Source organism: Polypterus senegalus, chromosome 14 (genome assembly GCF_016835505.1).
Source record: "Polypterus senegalus isolate Bchr_013 chromosome 14, ASM1683550v1, whole genome shotgun sequence".
Classification (NCBI taxonomy): domain Eukaryota; kingdom Metazoa; phylum Chordata; class Cladistia; order Polypteriformes; family Polypteridae; genus Polypterus; species Polypterus senegalus.
Window position 1 is genome coordinate 128295118 of NC_053167.1, and position 21171 is coordinate 128316288.

Sequence of the window (21171 nt, forward strand, 5' to 3'; positions counted from 1 at the left end):
CTGTGCTTAAAACTCGTAAGGGTCTAGCACGAACTCTTACAATGTTTCTCTGTTGTTCAAGGGTTTCTCAGTGTTATGCAATGTTTTTACATTTACAGTAATCCCTCCTCGAAAGCGGGGGTTGCGTTCCAGACCCCCGGAATAGGTGAAAACCGCGAAGTAGAAACCATATGTTTGTATGGTTATTTTTATATATTTTAAGCCCTTATAAACTCTCCCACCCTGTTAACATTATTAGAGCCCTCTAGACATGAAACAACACCCTTTAGTCAAACGTTTAAACTGTGCTCCATGACAAGACAGAGATGACAGTTCTTTCTCACAATTAAAAGAAAGCAAACATATCTTATCTTCAAAGGAGAGCCGTCATAAAGGAGCGCGTCAGGAGCAGAGAATGTCAGAGAGAGCGCTCGCTAAGAAAAGCAAACAATCAAAAAATCAATACATGCTTTTAAGTATACAGAAGCACCGCGATAAAGCGGCATTTTGTAGAGGAGCGTCCGTGTCCTCTGTGCAAACAGCCCCTCTGCTCACACCCCCTCCGTCAGGCAGAGAGAGTGAGAAAGATAGAGAAGCAAACAAGCACCGCGCGGGGCGCATATCTTATAGCATTGAGGAGTTTTAGTTAATATGTAATACATGCTCTGATTGGGTAGCTTCTAAGCCATCTGCCAATAGCGTCCCTTGTATGAAATCAACTGGGCAATCAAACTGAGGAAGCATGTAACCTAAATTAAAAGACCCATTGTCTGCAGAAAGCGGCGAACCAATCTGTGATATATATTTAGATGTGCTTACATTTAAAATCCGTGATGGAGTGAAGCCGCGAAAGTCGAAGCGCAATATAGCGAGGGATTACTGTAATTTACTATTAAACTGTGCATTCTATAGTATAATTAACTATTTTTGTACTTAAAAAAATATATATATTTACATACAGTTGTATGGTCTGAAATGGATTAATTGTATTTACATACAATCTTATGGGGAAATAACGTTCGGATCGCGATCAGAATTGCGGTCGTGACCAGAGGTACCACTGTATTATGTACAGTATATTATTCTTTGTGTCCCTTGTGTTTTGTGGGTGGTTACTCAAGGGGTGTGGCCACCTGCCAATCATCACCAGGAGCCGCCCTCCACCCAATTTGTGGGAGGGCCTTCAGTAGTTCCTGGCTGTTTATTTCGAACGCGCTGGGGTGCCGAGTGTTTCTTGTGTTTACTGTGCCTTTGTGATTTCTGGAACCTGTCCTCTGTTTGTCGACTACAATTTTGGATTCTGTGTTGGGACTTTGGTTACTGTGGATCATCTTGCCTTCTCAGGCATTACCTTTGTGCTCTCAGGAATAATATAAAACTTAATATAAACCTTTTGATTTTTTTTTAATCGTCACGTAGTGAGGTCCTTTCATTGGACTTGCTGACCCAGCGCTGTTTAAGCTGTGAAATGGCCAAAAGGGGGAGGCAGCTTGATGGCCGAGGTCTCCAGGACTCTAAACAAATTCAAATCCTATTATGGGATATCATACAATACAATACAATACAGTTTATTTTTGTATAGCCCAAAATCACACAGGAAGTGCCGCAATGGGCTTTAACAGGCCCTGCCTTTTGACAGCCCCCCAGCCTTGACTTTCTGAGAAGACAAGGAAAAACTCCCAATAAAAACCTTGTAGGGAAAAATGGAAGAAACCTCGGAAAGGCAGTTCAAAGAGACCCCTTTCCAGGTAGGTTGGGCGTGCAGTGGGTGTCAAAAGTAGGGGGTCAATACAATACAATACACAGATTTAGAAGTACAGTTTAACAGTAGATGATATGACATAATTAGGTTTGGAGTCCTGGAGACCTCATCCATCTAGCTGCCTCCCCATTTGGCCATGCCACGGCTGAAACGTTGCTCCGATGAAAGGACCCCTATTTCCCATGATTCCTGTGATCCTCCATCATCTACTGTTGAATTCTGTTCTGTACTTGTAATATTTTTATTGCACTATTATATTGTATTGAGGATTCCTTGTGTTCTGTTCTGTGTATTGTGTTGTATTGACCCCCTTCTTTTTGACACCCACTGCACGCCCCAACCTACATGGAAAGGGGTCTCTCTTTGAGCTGCCTTTCCCGAGGGTCCTTCCATTTTTTTCCCCTGTAAGGGTCTTTTGGGAGTGTTTCCTTGTCTTCTTAGAGAGTCAAGGCTGGGGGGCTGTCAAGAGGCAGGGCCTGTTAAAGCTCATTGCGGCCCCCCTTTTGTGATTTTGTGATACACAAAAATAAACTGTATTGTACTTTCTAGAGATTTTCAATGCCCCTTTTTTGTATCTAGTCAGGGTTTTGACTGTTTTGAAGGCTGTTGTTTGAAATGATCTCAGCACACGGCTGCCAGCTAATAAAATGTGAACACACTCTGTGAAGACCCTGCACCTTCACCCTGACATCAACCCCACCAAGCTCTACAGACGACACGCTCGGCTCTGCACAGGCTCCACACCTTCACCACGTCATCTCTCACACAGACATTTGTCCTCAAACTCGACTGGCTTCAACTTTCTAGCACATTCTAAGCAGGCCTTCCTCTAGTTTTGGGTGCCAATGAATATTTGCACGCTTGCATTACAGCCTTTAGAATTTGGCTAACAATAGCTTGTGATACAGTCACCCCTGCACTGTGGAGGTGGCTGCCAATTTCAGCGACACTTGTCTCAGAGATTTGCTTCACAGCTCTGATCATTTCTCAACCGTCAAAGGCTTTTTCCTCAGCTAACCTGGTCCTCGATGTTTGCCGAGGACTTCGGCGCTTTCTTTCCTTCTTTTTCCGACAAATTCCAAATATGTCTACTTCAGTATTCCTGCTGCTTGCTCTTCCTTCATGGGCAGGCTGGGCTCTCATCTTCGTGTCAGTTTAGCTTTCCCACTTCCAAAGGGACTTAAGAGGCAATACTTGAATAAGAAATGTTGGATTATGTGCTCACAACACGTTTCTGTCACATCCAAGTTACTTTGACAACACTAAAGAGTATGCAGAAATAAAGCGACATCTGCACCATATTCACCTTTTCATCTCAACAGTGTGAACAGTTAGCAATAAACACAGATTTGATTTTTACTGCCCAAGTACTTGCAGTACAACTAATGGAGGGTGTGGGGCCGGATTAAGACCTTTACAGGCACTAAGCACTTAAAAGATTTCGGTGCCCCCAAATGTATCTAAGCCCCGCATGCATGTACAGTAATAAGGGGAGTCTCTGTGTGTGAGTTCAAAACCTATGGCGTTAAAAAGATTTAGTTTCTATATAAAATTACCATGTATTGGCAGGCTGTGTATTATCGTACAGGTAAAAACGATTATCATACATCGGGCAACGCTGCGCCACACTCGCTCTCGGTGGATGACTGACAAGAACGATCACGTGAGCCTCAGTGGACTGTGAGGCAGATTCTGATTTTGTCGTATCATTATATATCATTAACCTCCATTATTACTATTTTATTGTTGTATATACAGGGGGTCCTCGGGTTACGACACAGTTCTGTTCCTACAACAGTGATGTAACCCGAATTTTGGTGTAAGTTGAAACACACCCTAGCCTAAGTCACTTACCACATTTGCAAACTCATAATCTCGAACAGAAAAACACAACTAAGCCACAGAATAAGGGAAAGGTCATAAATATACTGCACTGTACTGTAGCAAAAGAAAAAATGAGTGTAAAAAAATCCTTACCTTTATTCCTTCTCACGTCTCAATCTTTTTAAGTTTTTATAGGAGTGAGCGTTGTAAACTTGAAGCGTCGTATGTCGAGACGTTGTAACCCGAGGACTCCCTGTATGTCATTTTTTCATTTAATGTGGGAGGCCCCTTTTTGTGCACCATTTGCAGTTTGGCACCATTGGGTCTGTTGTAAATCCGCCAATGGGGAATTTCTGTGGAGCCCTCCTTCCCTTGATGCCCCATGCATCTGCTTATTTTGCTTAAGTGGACAGGACTGGTGAGCTTTGTTGGGCTCAATGGCCTGTTTGGCCTTGTCCAGATTGTTCTAATGTTCTTTCAGCATTTTGATTTACTTTGGGTTTGCTCCCTAATAATAATAATAATATCTCATTATAGTTATATTGCGCTTTTAAAGGTACTCAGAGTGCTTCACATAGTGAGTGGGGGAGCCACTTCAACAATCACTATACAATGAAACACAATACAACCTATTTTTGTGTAGCCCAAAATCACACAAGAAGTGCCGCAATGGGCTTTAACAGGCCCTGCCACTTGACAGCCCCCCAGCCTTGACTCTCTAAGAAGACCAGGAAAAACTCCCCAAAAAAACCCTTGTAGGGAAAAGAAACCTTGGGAAAGGCAGTTCAAAAAAGAAACAATACAATACATAGAACAGAACAAATCCTCAATACAGTATAAAAATAAAAATATTACAAGTACAGAGCAGAATTCAACAGTAGATGATGGAGGATCACAGGAATCATGGGAAAGAGGGGTCCTTTCATCGGAGCAACGTTTCAGCCGTGGCATGGCCAGATGGGGAGGCAGCTAGATGGATGAGGTCTCCAGGACTCTAAAAATATCCAAACCTAATTATGTCATATCATCTACTGTTAAACCGTACTTCTAAAATTTGTATTATTATGCTGTATTAAGGAATTGTTCTGTTCTGTGTATTGTGTTGTACCTGGAAAGGGGTCTCTCTTTGAACTGCCTTTCCCGAGGTTTCTTCCATTTTTCCCTACAAGGTTTTTTTTGGGAGTTTTTCCTTGTCTTCTCAGAGAGTCAAGGCTGGGGGGCTGTCAAAAGGCAGGGCCTGTTAAAGCCCATTGCGACACTTCCTGTGTGATTTTGGGCTATACAAAAATAAACTGTATTGTATTGTATTGTATGATATCCCATAATATGATTTGGATTTGTTTAGAGTCCTGGAGACCTCGGCCATCAAGCTGCCTCCCCCTGTTGGCCATTTCACAGCTTAAACAGCACTGGGTCAGCCAGTCCAATGAAAGGACCTCACTATGTGACGATTAAAAAAAAATCAAAAGGTTTATATTAAGTTTTATATTATTCCTGAGAGCACAAAGGTAATGCCTGAGAAGGCAAGATGATCCACAGTAACCAAAGTCCCAACACAGAATCCAAAATTGTAGTCGACAAACAGAGGACAGGTTCCAGAAATCACAAAGGCACAGTAAACACAAGAAACACTCGGCACCCCAGCGCATTCGAAATGAACAGCCAGGAACTACTGAAGGCCCTCCCACAAATTGGGTGGAGGGCGGCTCCTGGTGATGATTGGCAGGTGGCCACACCCCTTGAGTAACCACCCACAAAACACAAGGGACACAAAGAATAATATACATAATACAGTGGTACCTCTGGTCACAACCACAATTCTGATCGCGATCCGAACGTTATTTCCCCATAAGATTGTATGTAAATACAATTAATCCATTCCAGACCATACAACTGCGCGTTCGAAATGAATGGCCATTCCACAGCTGAAACAGTGCTGGGCCAGCCAATCCGATGACAGGACCCCTCTACCCCACGATTCCTGCGATCCTCCATCAATCACTAATGTGTACTATCCACCTGGATGATGCAACGGCGGCCATTTTGTGCCAGTAGACTCGCCACCCGGTGACAGAGAGATAGGGGATGACTAGGGGGGACCAGAGTGACCAGTGTTCTGCCCCACATCTTGTTAGCTGTTATTTGTTGAGCTATGCTCCCCTTTCATCTTGTCATGTATTAACACACCAGTCAGTCACGTCCCACACTCACAGTGGTGCTATAAATGTCTATGAAACTCACATAAAGCACGTAGGTCCGATAATAAGCATTTGAATACAATACACCCCATGTGTCTCACGTAGGCACCCCTCTATCTCTTGTTTCGGTTACGTCTGAAACGTATCTTTAGGGTATACAAACCCCTGGGTCTGGTTAGTTGTGGTACGCAGCAATTTGAACCTCTGTCTACGCGCTGGTCTTTGTCTTGATCCAGCTGTGGAAATCACTCACCTTGCAAGTGTCTTTTAAAGCTTTATTGTTTAATGTACACTGTCTGCTATGTATTGCTTTGTGAATCATTCTTTATTGTCTTTGGTTGTATACCTGTATATACCCGTATGTTTCTTTTGTATATATTTCAGTTTACAATGAAGTACGTCCAGTAAAAGCCTTCAAGAAAGCTCACCCCTTGTCGTTTTTATGTGGGATGTGCCGAGTTGTTTAAGCTCTCTGCGGCCGCGTTGCACGGGTAGCGCAGAGTGAGGCAGAAAAACCAGGATGTGGTGGGCGATTTAGCCAGGACATAGGGATGCACCCTACTCTTAACAAAGGATCTTTAATGACCACAGAGAGTCAGGACGTCAATTTTACATCTCATACGATGGACTTGTCCATGTCACTGCACTGCAGGGGCATTGGGGGTCCACATTCAGACCACAGGACAGGCATCGCCAACACCTATTCCTGCAGTTTTACATCACATCTGAAGGATGGCACCATTTTAACAGCACAGTGTCCCTGTCACTGCAGTGGGGCACTGGAATCCCCATTCAGATAAGTGGGTACGTGCCACCTGCTGGCCTCACCAACACCTCTTCCAGCAGCAACCCCAGTTGTTCCCAGATGGTCTCCCATTCCCAAACCGGCCAGGCCTGAACGTGCTTAGCTTCAGGTAGATGGCCTCTTCTGAAGTGCAGGTGGTGTGACTGCTGGCCAAACACCTCTGCTTGCTGATATGCCACACATGCCCAATTTTAAAGTTGTATGGATTTTTGCCATTTCAATGCGGCTAATGTAGAAACTGATCTGAAAAAACTTTTCAATTTGAAAATGGCGCATCCAGATTCATCAGTGTAAGTACAGACTAGGTCTCAGTTTCAATGGACCTCGGCACGTTTCAGCTTTGGACTTTCTCACGTCTCCGGGTCAGTTTTGCACTTTTTTCCACCCCTGTGGCCCGCCATATATTTACAGCTCTCCCTGAACGCGCAAGGTGTGTGTTGGCAGCGGAGTACAAATTAAAAAAGAACTTATTTTCAGGCCATGCGTACCACCTTCAGTACACCGTCCGTCCGTCCATCCATCTTCCTTCAAACCCGCTTCATCTAATTAACAGTCACAGAGGGCTGATGGGATCACATGGCCGGCAGCTTATCCCGGCCAAGACCCCCAAGCCGCCAGATGGAGCCCTCCCTGCAATGTAGAGATGCCCCCAATTCCAGCAGGGCATCATGGACTATGGAGTTATAATACACAGCCCGGCTGGATAACGTCGGGGCCGCCAGGGGACGCTGCAGGGAGACACAGAGACATTTGGTTTTCCTACAGCCCGGAAGTACTTGCAGTTCACGAGGACAGAAGAAATAAAGTGTTTCCGGTCTAACGAAGAAAGAAGAGTTTCGATTTGACCCGGGAGTGCTAGGAAGTCACATGGACTGCAGGTTAAGAAGCACTTCCGGGTCACGAACTATAAAAGGACTGTGGGAGCTCCCAGACGGCGAGCTGAGCTGGGTGGTAGGAGGGCAACGCGTCTGGGAGTGGAGGACTGATTACTGCAGTGATTATTGGTTTATTTAATGAGTATGGTGGTGGAGAGGGTGCTTTGTGCACTGTGGATAATAAATAAAGTCAACTTTTGGACTTTTATCTGGTGTCTGGAGTCTTGGACAGGGGTTCAAGGGAGCGATAGCGCCCCCTATCTGTCACACTATGCTAGGCTGAATATTATTTATCAGAAAGTCAAAAATGAAATGTGGAAAATCAAACACCGATACTCTGAAATAATGAGGTCTTACCGAATGCACAGCCCTCCGAAGTCGCAGCCCCCAACATACCACTAGACGTTCCTTGCTACCATTTGATTGATTTGCGTTTCTCAAGCAAGCCACACAGGCAAATATTTATTCACAGACAAAGAGGCAATGAACACGTATAAATGATGTTAGTTATACAGTGGTGTGAAAAACTATTTGCCCCCTTCCTGATTTCTTATTCTTTTGCATGTTTGTCACACAAAATGTTTCTGATCATCAAACACATTTAACCATTAGTCAAATATAACACAAGTAAACACAAAATGCAGTTTTAAATGATGGTTTTATTATTTAGGGAGAAAAAATCCAAACCTACATGGCCCTGTGTGAAAAAGTAATTGCCCCCTTGTTAAAAAATCACCTAACTGTGGTGTATCACACCTGAGTTCAATTTCCTGATTACTGCCACACCTGTTTCAATCAAGAAATCACTTAAATAGGAGCTGCCTGACAGAGAGAAGTAGACCAAAAGCACCTCAAAAGCTAGACATCATGCCAAGATCCAAAGAAATTCAGGAACAAATGAGAACAGAAGTAATTGAGATCTATCAGTCTGGTAAAGGTTATAAAGCCATTTCTAAAGCTTTGGGACTCCAGCGAACCACAGTGAGAGCCATTATCCACAAATGGCAAAAACATGGAACAGTGGTGAACCTTCCCAGGAGTGGCCGGCCGACCAAAATTACCCCAAGAGCGCAGAGACGACTCATCTGAGAGGTCACAAAGACCCCAGGACAACGTCTAAAGAACTGCAGGCCTCACTTGCCTCAATTAAGGTCAGTGTTCACGACTCCACCATGAGAAAGAGACTGGGCAAAAACGGCCTGCATGGCAGATTTCCAAGACACAAACTACTGTTAAGCAAAAAGAACATTAGGGCTCGTCTCAATTTTGCTAAGAAACATCTCAATGATTACCAAGACTTTTGGGAAAATACCTTGTGGACTGATGAGACAAAAGTTGAACTTTTGGAAGGCAAATGTCCGTTACATCTGGCGTAAAAGGAACACAGCATTTCAGAAAAAGAACATCATACCAACAGTAAAATATGGTGGTGGTAGTGTGATGGTCTGGGGTTGTTTTGCTGCTTCAGGACCTGGAAGGCTTGCTGTGATAGATGGAACCATGAATTCTACTGTCTACCAAAAAATCCTGAAGGAGAATGTCCGGCCATCTGTTCGTCAACTCAAGCTGAAGCGATCTTGGGTGCTGCAACAGGACAATGACCCAAAACACACCAGCAAATCCACCTCTGAATGGCTGAAGAAAAACAAAATGAAGACTTTGGAGTGGCCTAGTCAAAGTCCTGACCTGAATCCAATTGAGATGCTATGGCATGACCTTAAAAAGGCGGTTCATGCTAGAAAACCCTCAAATAAAGCTGAATTACAACAATTCTGCAAAGATGAGTGGGCCAAAATCCCTCCAGAGCGCTGTAAAGAGACTCATTGCAAGTTATCGCAAACGCTTGATTGCAGTTATTGCTGCTAAGGGTGGCCCAACCAGTTATTAGGTTCAGGGGGCAATTACTTTTCACACAGGGCCATGTAGGTTTGGATTTTTTTTTCTCCCTAAATAATAAAAACCATCATTTAAAAACTGCATTTTGTGTTTACTTGTGTTATATTTGACTAACGGTTAAATTTGTTAGATGATCAGAAACATTTTGTGTGACAAAATGCAAAAGAATAAGAAATCAGGAAGGGGGCAAATAGTTTTTCACACCACTGTAAATCCAGAGTTACTTCAAAATGTAACTGTATTTCTTAACCGCCAGGCCGTCTTGACGTAGGAGAGCAGGAGATGAGAGTCCTGTGGCAGCAGCAGAGAAGAGCCAAGGTGGAGGACCCCCCCAACCCCGATATGACCAGAGCAGTCCATCAGACTGGTCTGAGAGTTACAGGTGGACGCCGGAGTGTAATAACAGCAGATATACAGCTAATGGCGCAGACACCGTTAACAAACACACAACTTAATAATGAGGGCACACAAAAGAAATTCAGGCGTGGACTCCTGAGGGGCACACAGTAAAGCAAACACAAATCACTGCACTCTGCATGTGTGTGTGTGTGTGTGTGTCTCATGTCGAGTGTCGGGCGCAGGGACAGAATGAAAAAATCGTGACAGCGGCCTTGAATATTTATAACACACAAGTCGTGGCCTTCAGAGCAAGCGCATCAAACATTTACCTGAAATCGTGAAAGGAATTTTGTCAACTTCTGCTGTTCAGCTGGTACCATTGGGGGTCAAACATTATTATAGTGCAACATATACAATAATTAAGAATCCACTTCATTTATTAGAATAAAGAGCTCAGTTCAGGCCTAAATGGAGGTGTGCATGAAAAATGAAATTAAGGGGTCACATTCAGGGGTAACACACACTCACTGGCCAATTCATTAGCTACACTCTGCTAGTACCTGGTTGGACTCCCTCTTGCCTTCAGAACTGCTGTAATTCTTCGTGGCATCGACTCAACAAGGTGCTGGTGACATTCCTCAGTGTTGTTGGTCCATATTGACATGATAGCGTCACACAGTTGCTGCAGATTTGTCAGACGCGAATCTCCTGTTCCACCACATCCCAAAGGTGCCCTGTTGGATTGAGATCTGGTGACTGTGAAGGCCATTTGAGTCTAGTGAACTCATCGTCATGTTTGAGATGATTTGAGCTTTGTGACGTGGTGTGTCACCCTGCTGGAAAGAGCCATCAGAAGATGGGGACACTGTGGTCATAATGGGATGGACATGGTCAGCAACAATCCACAGATAGGATGTGGCATTTAAATGCTGCTCACTTGGTACTAAGGGGCCCAACGTGTGCCTGTAAAGTATCTCCTATACCATTAAACCACCACCAGCAGCAGGCTAAACCCCACCATCTGAATGTCACAGCAGAAATTGAGACTCATCAGACCAGGCAACGTTTCCCAGTCTTCTGTTGTCCAATGTTGGTGAGCCCTTTGTGTGAATTGTAGCCTCAGTCGCCTGTTCTTAGCTGACAGGAGTGTCACCCGCTGTGGTCTCCTGCTGCTGTAGCCCACCTGCTTTTACGGTTTGACGTGTTGTGTGTTCAGAGCTGCTCTTCTGCACACCTCACTTGTAACGAGTGCTTATTGGAGTTCCTGTTGCCTTTCTATCAGCTCGGACCAGTCTGGTCATTCTCCTCTGACCTCTGGCATTAACAAGGCCCTGACGCCCCGAGAACTGCCGCTCACTGATTTTTTCCCTTTTTCAGACCATTCTCGGTGAACCCTAGACATGGTTGTGTATGAAAATCCCAGTAGATCAGCAGTTTCTGAAATACTCAGACCAGACTGCCTGGCACCAACAACCAGGCCACGTTCAGAGTCACTTCAATCACCTTTCTTCTCCATTCTGATACTCAGTTTGAACTTCAGCAGGTCGTCTTGACGAGGTCTACAGGCCGAAATGCATTGAAAACCAGGAGGGGACAACTAGTCCGGTTGCCATATGTCTATCATTCTAAAAGAAGGCGCATCACAAAAACTTTCAGTAATAAAATGCATTGAATTTCTAATTCTAACAGATGGCACATCACTTTTTTTTTTGGTTATAAGATGCATTGCATTTGTTACTCCAACAGATGGGGCCTCACAAACATGAACACTGCTTTTACGAACACCATACCTAGTGGCATATAACAGAGACCTACGCACTGCATGATGCCATGTAAATGTTAATGGATTACTTTGATTTTAATCCATTTTAGATGCGTAGCACAGCTAGAATGTGTATAAATACACTAAAGTAAATTATTTCCTCATTGGCAAACAAGTCATAGTTTCTATCATATAATAAAGTCAAAACTAATCAATCTTGTAGTCCTGTAGCACAATCCAAGAGATCCTGAAATTGCATCTTGGTAATCCTCCTCATTTCAACCTTTTCGATTTTTCACTTCTGTTAGTTTTTATTGTCCTTTCCCTTTGAGCCTTTTCGGTGGCTCAGTCAGGGTGCTTACCCTTCCCCTTTTATTTCTAGCACATTCTCCTTTTCTAAACTACCCTAAATACACCACATTTAAAGAAAGGCCCCTCGCCCAAGCTGCACGGGGTAGGGGCGGCTAACACATTGGGCTTCACTTGCTAAAGCTGATGTCAGACTTGATGACTGCAGCTGCTGATCTCGTCGTCTGAGGATGTCAGATTACACGACAAGCTCTTGGGTGGCAAGACATATTGCGTGTGTCTGTGTGTCAGTCTCCGTACTGACCCCAACTCTCTCTTCTGTTTCTTTTTCCGGTTTCTCTTTGGTGGCGGCCTGCGCCACCACCACCTACTCAAAGCATCATGATGCCCCAGCATTGATGGACTAAAAGCCAGAAGTCCACGTGATCATCATCATCATCATCAAATCCTTCCATGAAAACCATAAATCCAAAGAGGACTGTTTCATTTATGTTAGGTAGATTGCCCAGAGGGGACTGGGTGGTCTCATGGTCTGGAATCCCTACAGATTTTATTTTTTCTCCAGCCGTCTGGAGTTTTTTTGTTTTTTCTGTCCCCTGGCCATTGGACCTTACTCTTATTCGATGTTAATTAATGTTGACTTATTTTATTTACTTACTGTGTCTCTTATTTTTCTATTCTTCATTATGTAAAGCACTTTGAGCTACATTTTTTTGTATGAAAATGTGCTATAGAAATTAATGTTGTTGTTGTTGTTGATGACTTTCCAGCACAGTATGACATTTCCAAAGTGCTGACAGCCAATACCGTGCTGCCTGACAAAGCCAGGGCTGTACAACTGCTTTGCAGGTACGGCGAGTTTGGCGCATTCTTGGCTGTTCTTTTCTTTTTTTTCTATTTCATCGTGTCGTAAAACGCACACAACATCATACAGACGAACTTCTCTTTCTGTTTGCAGGGTCCGAAACCCTCACTTTCCTTCTGTCTCATTGCTACCTTACATTCAATATCTTTCGAGCTAAGCGCTCATTGGTTGTTGGCTCTCGTTCTACAGTTTACGACAGGGTTGATTTTGTTGGCGTGAGTCGAAGACTGCTGGACTGAGTCGCTGAGTATATCACATGACACCGCTGGTGATCACAGGAGTGCGTGGCAACTGTCATCGAGTCACTGGTACTGCAAGTCTGTGCCGGAAAATGACTGGAAATGTCGTGTAATGTGACAGGGTCTTTATGTGGTTGGTTCAAATGTCTGGGTCACCCTCAGTAGGACCCCTGACCTCACTCTGCTCCAACTTCAACACAATATCCATAAGCATTTGTATCAGGCAAGCTAGTCTTGCTGAAGCCAGACGACTGTGAGTGACTCGTGCTTAAAAGTGGGTGGGAACAATGAGAGGCCTCACCGAGTGTCACATTTCTAAACCAATCCAACACCTCAGGAAGGCGGAGCTCAAAGTAGGGCTGGGCATTTTCAACTACAGACCAGAGGTGGTCTCGTCAGCCTGGAACAACAGAGAGCAAGCTTCTGATTACAATGAACTGTCAAAACGTCTCTAATGTGCGTCACGTGTGCTGTGTGTGCTCGCTGTTGTTCATCGTGGGAGTCGATGTGCTTTGGAAAGAACTGTCAGGTATATTCATGCAAATATGAACTGCACATCTGAATTTGAAGGAAACATCGTGTCACACTCCACCAAAATGACCGTCGTTAAGACAGCGGATAACGATGAGCCATAGGAGACGCAGATTTCAGGGCTCAAAACACCCTGTGATGGACAGCTGGCCGGGATTCCTCTGTAACGGAAGGACTGGGGGAAGGAGCTTAGACGGCGCAATACCTCCCCTAGGACGACTGAGGGACGACCCACCACCCCGGCTTGCTACAGTGCCACAGACCAGGGAAGGTCAACCCTGTTGGGGCCCATGGCCACCATCACTGGGCGTAGGGAGAACGGCTGAGCTCTCCTCTGCAGGGCTGCCACCACACCCAGAAGTGTAGCCGGAAGGAGATCGTGGAAAACCTGGAGCACTTCTGGGTGCTCCATAAAAAGGGGCCAACTGCCACAACTCAAACAGCCAGAGTCGGGAGGAGTGGAGGCAAAGAAGAGAAAGGAGAGAGACAAGGACAGTGTATTGATGCTTGGTGATATACGGCAGGGGTCGCCATGTCCGGTCCTGGTGGACCACCGTGGCTGCAGGCTTTCACTCTAACCCTTTTTAAAATGAGTGCCCTGTTTGTGCTGCTAATGAACTTCTTGTGAATTCATTTGAATTGAATTGCTTTTTAAAGATTTGTTCCTCTGAGCTGTTTCATTTCTTTCCTTAAATGGCAGACAAACAGAAATGAAACGTGAAGTGAGTGAGCCAACAGAAGACCAACTCAGTCAGGGCCTCAAACTCCAACCAATTTCACTCCAACCAGCTGCTTAATGAGGCGCCAGTTCTTGTTGTTAATTAAACCCGATCTTTAATTTTGTGGCTTGTTGCTGCTCTCGTGGTGCATTAGCAGACATTTCCGAAATTTCTCTTTCTAAGAGCGCACCATTAAAATGTTTTGTGGACCTGAGCAGATCGACATTCCTGAGACCTTCACCGTTCTGTGTTTTCAGATATTGTATGATGGACACCAGTTGTTTTGGCTCATTTTGTATCTCATTATTGTTTGGCTGCTAATTAAGGAAAAAGAAACAATTAAGGGGGTTGAGTCTTCAAGAGCAAGTCTATTAAAATTAGTTCAAAAGAAGTAAATTAGCAGCAGAAACAGGTCACTCATTAAGAAAAGGGTTAGAATGAAAACCTGCAGCCACGGTGGTCCTCCAGGACAGGACTTGGCGGCCATTACATACTGTACTGTCCCACCACGAGTCGAAAGCGTTTCCCACAGTTGAATGAAAGTGTGTTGGCTCAGTGTCTGTTGTGTCCGGGGAGCTGTACGCCCCCTGGTGTCCACAACCCAAATCAACAAATCTGTCACACAACACCTGTAGATACACAGACGAGGCTGCACGACATCAAACCTTCTGACTGCACGTCTAAACGAGTAACTAAAGGAATTGAACAGGACTGTCTAACCGGAAACGCCACAGACCACCGAGCGCATCTAAACTCAATTTGCTGTTGTTATGTCATATGGTGAAATGTCAGCATAGCTGAAAGAAGCACTTCTCAGGCGTGTGGAGCCCAGTAGCTGTGGTGGTCTACGTGTGTCTGTCTTTCTGTCTCCACCATTGCAGCGCTCTGAGCAACTGAACTGGCAACAGCAGGTAAACTGCCTGAAGAAGGGGCCTGAGTTACCTCGACAGCTTGCGTATTGTAATCTTTTTAGTTAGCCCCTCAGTGGTGTCACTTAGCTTGACTTCTCATTGCACCCACAATGGCTAACACGGTTCAACACCCTACCACTACAGTCAGTTAGACTGGAACTGGGGTGGCACAGTGGTAGTGCTGCTGCCTCATAGTAAGGAGACCAGAGTTCACGCTGCAGTTCTTCCCTGCATGGAATTTGCACATCCTCCCCGTGTTTGTGTGGGTGTAATCTAAATATAAGTTTAATATGTCACTGTGCTCCATGCAGATATTTAAAATCTAATTTTCTTTCGACTCACAAAGCCAGATTTAGCACACAGGAGTTCACCACATAAGAACAAGACAAGACAAGTTAACGACAAACTGCGAAATGGGCAGCGTGCACCATTTCTGTGTGGCAAACTCAGAAGGAAACTGTATCCTCTCATTGCCTTGTTTAGAATGGCACAATTCACCAAAGTGGGGACCTGCACATGGAGAAAGAGTATAAGGCCTTGGAACATTGCCTGGCACACCTTTGAAGCCGACAGACGGATGGGGAGATAACGTCATCCAATGCAGCGACGAAAATGGCAGACTCTACACATCTGGCTCCCACTACCCGAAGGTCTTGCCATTGGCTTCCTTCGTCTGTTATGCTGTGTAAGCCGTCATTAAAGAAAGCAAAGTCATTTCTCCTATGTGATTTCTTGCCACCGTATCACTAAGGGAGGGGTGTGCCCAGAGGGGACTGGGTGGTCTCATGGTCTGGAATCCCTACAGATTTTATTTTTTCTCCAGCCGTCTGGAGTTTTTTTGTTTTTTCTGTCCCCCCTGGCCATTGAACCTTACTCTTATTCGATGTTAATGTTTGATTTATTTTGTTTTATAATTGTGTCTTTTATTTTTCTATTCTTTTAATATGTAAAGCACTTTGAGCTACTGTTTGTATGAAAATGTGCTATATAAATAAATGTTGTTGTTGTTGTATCGCCTTTTTATATTATATTTATATAGTTTCGGGTTATGGAACACCCCACACTTACAAAAGAACTCATTCCAACAATGGAGTTAGCGCCCCCTACTGGATACAGTGGGTTTCCTCCCAGAGGTGGACTGGCGGCACTGACTTGGCCCTCCCTAGTGCAGCGTTTCTCAACCTTTAAGGATTTACAACCCGCGTTTTCATAATAGTTTTAATTGCCCCAACATTTTTTGAAAGGAGCCCACTACTACCAATTTGTTCTTTTTTAATTTGTAGCCGCCTTTGCATAAGGTGAATTCAGGCACAGGTAAGACGCGTGTCAAAGAAATCTCTCAGTCCAAAAGTTTGTTTTTAAAAATATTTAGTGAAAATTAAAGGCAAATAATCCATACAAGAATAAAAAGAAAAATAGTTACACACAAAATACAAAGGCAAAAAAAGGGAAAAATGTGTCTTCTATAAACTCAGTTTTTCTTATGAAGCTTTGGTTACTTCTGTACTTAAAGGTTATTTATTTCTTCTTCTGTATGCTTTAAACATACGGTTCAAAACTTCGATCTTTTAATTTACGAGTTACTTTACACTCAAAAGACCCTTAGGCCGTTGGCACTTAGATATGCGCCAGGCTCAGTGACGTGCATAAGCACGAACGCGAGCACAAAAAAGAATTCTTTCAAGGACACGGTTAAAAAACCGTATGCCTCTGTACCTTACACAAGGCAAGGCTAAACACTTACTAAAGGACATTGTTTACTCAAAAACAGTTAAGAAATGACAGGAAAATACCAACTCAATTCTATTCATGGGGGTTTTAGGAACCTCCCATATTTTATGAATTATCATCTAGTAAATATTCATACATTTTATAGAACTAGGAAAATGGCTCTTACATATTTAATGATATATCATTGATGCATATTTAATTATACCTACTTAACTTTTATCGACATTTATCTAACTCTATATTTATTTTTCTAGTATCAGAATGTAGTTTAAGTTAATTTGGTTTGGTTTCAATAGACTTATGTTTCACAGTTTTGATTCTTCTTTTATTTTTTCACATCTTCGCGCCCCCCTTTTTGTTACTTCGAGCCCCCCTAGGGGGGCCCGCCCCACAGTTTGAGAACCACTGCCCTAGTGTGTGGTAGGGGTCTGTGTGTGCTGACCCTACGATGTCCAGGGTTTGTTCCTGCCTTGCACCCTGTGCCAGCTGGGATAGGCTCCAGCACCTCCCCACGACCCTGTTCAGGACTAAGTGGATCAGACAATGAGCGAGTTTGGAACTGCTTTGTGTTTTAATGTATCTATCTCAACATGCATATGCATTATGTAATTAGTCTTTTGTGAAGTTTGTAAATGTATTTAACCTTTGAACTCGTTATAGAGTTCTGAGCCTGCACTCCATCAGTGCATTGACTTGGACACTGTCACACATGTGAGCCTGGAGATCACCCACCGTCATCAACTGTCCTTTCTTTTCCACCAGCAGCCCTGAAAAGATAACCAGTGAGGGAATCCAGCCCTGTCCACAGTGGACAAAGAAGACTCCGCCCCTTCTGATTGAGGCATGATATAAAGCAGGGGTCGCCAACTCCGGTCCTGGAGGACCACCATGGCTGCAGGTTTTCACTGTAACCCTTTTCTTAATGAGTGACTTGTTTTTCCTGCTAATTCACTTCTTTTGAACTAATTTTAAAAGACTTGTTCGTAAACACTCGGGCCCCTTAATTGTTTTGTTTTCCTTAATTAGCAGCCAAACAATAATGAGAGGGGCAGCACGGTGGCACAGTGGTAGCGCTGCTGCCTCACAGTAAGGAGACCTAGATTCGCTTCCCGGGTCCTCCCTGCGTGGAGTTTGCATGTTCTCCCCGTGTCTGCGTGGGTTTCCTCCCACAGTCCAAAGACATGCTGGTTAGGTGCATTGGCGATCCTAAATTGTGCCTAGTGTGTGCTTGGTGTGTGTGTGTGTGTCCTGCGGTTGGCTGGCACCCTGCCCAGGGTTTGTTTCCTGCCTTGCGCCCTGCAGACCCAGCAGACTCCCCGTGACCCTGTAGTTCGGATATAGCGGGTTGGATAATGGATGGATGGATGGACAATAATCAGATACAGTTGTGCTTGAAAGTTTGTGAACCCTTTAGAATTTTCTAGATTTCTGCATAAATATGAAGTAAAACATCATTAGATTTTCACTCAAGTCCTAAAAGTAGATAAAGAGAAACCAGTTAAACAAATGAGACAAAATATTATACTTGGTCATTTATTTATTGAGGAAAATGATCGAATATTACATATTTGTGAGTGGCAAAAGTATGTGAACCTCTAGGATGATCAGTTAGTTTGAAGGTGAAATTCGAGTCGGGTGTTTTCAATCAATGGGATGACAATCAGGTGTGAGTGGGCACCCTGTGTTATTTAAAGAACAGGATCTATCAAAGTCTGCTCTTCACAACACACGTTTGTGGACGTGTATCATGGCACGAATAAAGGAGATTTCTGAGGACCTCACAAAAGAGTTGTTGATGCTCATCAGGCTGGAAAAGGTTACAAACCATCTCTAAAGAGTTTGGACTCCACCAATCCACAGTCAGACAGATTGTGTACAAATGGAGGAAATTCAAGACCATTGTTACCCTCCCAGGAGTGGTCGACCAACAAAGATCACTCCAAGAGCAAGGCGTGTAATAGTCGGCAAGGTCACAAAGGACCCCAGGGTAACTTCTAAGCAACTGAAGGCCTCTCTCACATTGGCTAATGTTCATGTTCATGAGTCCACCATCAGGAGAACACTGAACAACAATGGTGTGCATGGCAGGGTTGCAAGGAGAAAGCCACTGCTCTCCAAAAAAAACATTGCTGCTCATCTGCAGTTTGCTAAAGATCACGTGGACAAACCAGAAGGCTATTGGAAGAATGTTTTGTGGATGGATGAGACCAAAATAGAACTTTTTGGTTTAAATGAAAAGCGTTATGTTTGGAGAAAGGAAAACACTGCATTCCAGCATAAGAACCTTATCCCATCTGTGAAACATGGTGGTGGTAGTATCATGGTTTGGGCCTGTTTTGCTGCATCTGGGCCAGGACGGCTTGCCTTCATTGATGGAACAATGAATTCTGAATTATATCAGAGAATTCTAAAGGAAAATGTCAGGACATCTGTCCATGAACTGAATCTCAAGAGAAGGTGGGTCATGCAGCAAGACAACGACCCTAAGCACACAAGTCGTTCTACCAAAGAATGGTTAAAGAAGAATAAAGTGAATGTTTTGGAATGGCCAAGTCAAAGTCCTGACCTTAATCCAATCGAAATGTTGTGGAAGGACCTGAAGTGAGCAGTTAATGTGAGGAAACCCACCAACATCCCAGAGTTGAAGCTGTTCTGTACGGAGGAATGGGCTAAAATTCCTCCAAGCCGTGTGCAGGAATGATCAAAGTTACCGGAAACGTTTAGTTGCAGTTATTGGGGGGTCACACCAGATACTGAAAGCAAAGGTTCACATACTTTTGCCACTCACAAATATGTAATATTCGATCATTTTCCTCAATAAATAAATGACCAAGTATAATATTTTGTCTCATTTGTTTAACTGGTTTCTCTTTATCTACTTTTAGGACTTGAGTGAAAATCTGATGATGTTTTAGGTCATATTTATGCAGAAATATAGAAAATTCTAAAGGGTTCACAAAGTTTCAAGCACCACTGTACAAAATGAGCCAAAACAACTGGTGTCCATCATACAATATCTGAAAATAAAGAAAGATGAGGGTCTCGGGAATGTCGATCTGCTCAGGTCCCCAAAACACGCCACAGAATTAAAGATCGGGTTTAATTAACGACAATTTAATTAACGACAAGAATCTGCGCCTCATTAAGCAGCTTGTTGGAGTTTGAGGTCCTGACTGAGTTGGTCTTCTGTCGGCTCCCTCACTTCACGTTTCATTTCTGTTTGGGTGCCATTGAAGGAAAGAAATGAAACAACTCAGAGGAAGTGTGAAGAAATTCAGGTAAACAAATCTTAAAACAGCAATTCAACTAAAATGAATTCACAAGAAGTTAATTAGCAGCACAAACAGGACACTCATTAAAAAAAAATGGTTAGAATGAAAACCTGCAGCCACGGTGGTCTTCCAGGACTGGACTTGGCGACCCCTGATATAAAGGGATGAGCCCAGAAGGAGGCGTCTCACTTTGGACCCGAGCTGGGAAGAGGACAGAGCTCCTATGTGACATCACTGTTACCCGGAGGCTCAACTGGCCTGTTTCCTGTTGTGCCCATGGGCACAGGAACCTTTTTCTTTTTTAGTTTCTATTAAATGGGGTTGCCCAGCTGGCACTCCAATTGTTCCCCGTGGACTCCTTGCATCCTTCAGGTGGTTACCACATCGAGATAATGTGAGTTATGGCAGAATCCTGGTTCATTGAAACTTCCCTTACCCAAACACCAGAGACTATGCTGCTGAGCGTAGGGATGTACGCTCAGCTCATCAACATAAATGTGACAAATTATTTCAATTAGGAGACGGACAAATGCAATCGCCTGAGCACTCACCTCAGAAAATGTATCTTTGTGGATGCGTCCACCATTTTCTATTCGTGTCTGCCGGATGCGTGTGTGCAAAGTAGATATTGGTGGGAGAGAGGGGGCTTACCAACCACGAATGGAATGAAAACTTCAGGATGTCACGAAGTGCATGTGTAAAATTATGCTGTAAGCTGAGTGATGTGATGAGTGCAGCGCAACGGACATGCGCAGACCTGGTTAACGGCTTCTATGGCCAAATAACCGGGTTACTTGTGGAGAAATCTGTATCTGTTAGCCTGGTTTCTCAAAGACCAATAAATCATTTGAGAAACTGGGATTCTGTGAATAACTGGGTTATTAAAGCGCATGTAAACACGCTGAGTGAAGAACGCTAAACAAAAATAAACTGAAATGAATGAAAAATGGAAGGCGTAAGCACGGGGAAGGCCAAGAGAGAGAAAGAGAAAGAGAGAGACTGACATGACAGCTAGAAACCCTTGGGCCAATGGAGACCTCCATTAGCGTGACTGGATAAACCGGCCTCAGTGGCCCCAAGTTCGTGGCCAGCCTCTCCATGAGGCGGTGGGAAACTGAGGGAGGTGGGACACTTACAGTGACAGTGGCTGCCTT

At 44.0% G+C, this 21171-nt stretch overlaps 1 protein-coding gene across 1 annotated transcript in view; it reads right to left on the reverse strand.

Moving 5' to 3' along the window:
* Window positions 1-21171, reverse strand: part of pde4ba (phosphodiesterase 4B, cAMP-specific a) — a 594195-nt gene that overhangs the window by 385143 nt on the left and 187881 nt on the right. The gene's annotated exons all lie outside the window — the stretch shown is intronic.